Below are 1,019 nucleotides of genomic sequence, written 5' to 3' on the forward strand. Positions count from 1 at the left end.
ATCATACTTGCTCAGTTCAGTTGCATAATATGTTAAAACGGCACAAAGTTAAAGATATTTCAAAAGATTCAAATACACCATGTACAACCCTATTTCCAGAAAAATGTGGACATTTATACAATGCAGTAAAAACAAGCATATGTGATTTGTTAATTCACTGATCTTTAACTAACATGGAGAAGATTTTTAGTGTTTTTACTGTCCAAATATTTATAAATACAACAATTATATTTTACACAGTAGCGAACTTTGACTCCTAAACCTTGACCACCATAAACTATTGCCTAACCAATGCCACATCTGAAAAAACACTTTTTACTTCATGAATAAAGTCAAAATACCTCTGACATAATATTTCTGCCATAATATTTCAACTATAGTCTCTAAGTAAAATATAAAAGCGTTTTTTTAACTGTCTTTAATAGAAGCCAGATTTGGAGGCCAAGCAGGCCAGTTAAGCACACACACTACAAAACCACATTGTTAGAGTGCTTGCAAAATGAGGCCTGTCAAGAAATGTTTTCCCTGATGGCAAAATACTTCCCTCTAAAATTCCAATATTTACCTCTGCATCAATGGCACCACCACCCATGCCATGGGCACCCCTATACTGTGACAAATGTTGGCTTTTGTATCTTTTGCTGATAACAGTCTGGGTGGTCAGTTAAGTCTTTGGGACAGATAACTCAGTGTCCTGAGTGTCAGTGTTAACAAACTGAAACATGGACTCATCTGACAACAGCACACGTTTCCACTTTTAGCCCGCCGGAGATCAGCTTGGCTGCGTTTCTGCATAGAATTGATTTATGGCTTTGTCTTTGTGACAGTTTCAGGTTGCATTTCTTGATGCAGCAGTGGACTATGTTAGGTTACAGTGATTTTTCTAAATATTCCTGAGCCTATATTTATCACAGCAGGATGACGTTTCTCATACAGTGTAAAGAAAGTGGTTTGTGGCCTTGCCCTACATGGACTGAGATTTCTCTGGTTTCTCTGAAACTTTCCATAGTATTATGTAT

This window comes from Trichomycterus rosablanca, chromosome 1, assembly GCF_030014385.1.
Source record: "Trichomycterus rosablanca isolate fTriRos1 chromosome 1, fTriRos1.hap1, whole genome shotgun sequence".
Classification (NCBI taxonomy): Eukaryota; Metazoa; Chordata; class Actinopteri; order Siluriformes; family Trichomycteridae; genus Trichomycterus; species Trichomycterus rosablanca.